Consider the following 432-nt stretch of genomic DNA (forward strand, 5'->3'; position numbering starts at 1 on the left):
CAGAGTTAAGGTAAGGTTTGAGGGACCCTCTAACTCAAAAGACAGAAGGCCCCGTATGCACTAAAGTTCTGCCCCATCTTGGGTCCTGTCAGACTCTGGTCAGGGATCGTCCGACATATTGCCGACATATTCTAGAACTTAGGAAAATAGTAACATTGGACCAGGGTGTTGGCGTCAAGCCAGCAGCGGAATGCAGGGCCTCTCAGGATCAACGAACAACCCTTTGTGAGTTCGGCGGAACGTCCCCTTTCCCATAATAGAGGCATCCCCTGGGCTCCCTGTCGCGGCAGTTGGTCCTGTCAGACCCCACGTATGGGTGACGGCACACCTAATGTCCCGTCTGGCCACTCCAGGAGGTTAAGATACTTGACCAGGGGGATGCCTGTCTCAAGCCAGTAGAGAATGGAATACCAGGCCTGGCCAGGAGTCAAT

Source organism: Bison bison, unplaced genomic scaffold (assembly GCF_000754665.1).
Source record: "Bison bison bison isolate TAMUID 2011002044 unplaced genomic scaffold, Bison_UMD1.0 scf7180017864366, whole genome shotgun sequence".
NCBI classification, from domain to species: domain Eukaryota; kingdom Metazoa; phylum Chordata; class Mammalia; order Artiodactyla; family Bovidae; genus Bison; species Bison bison.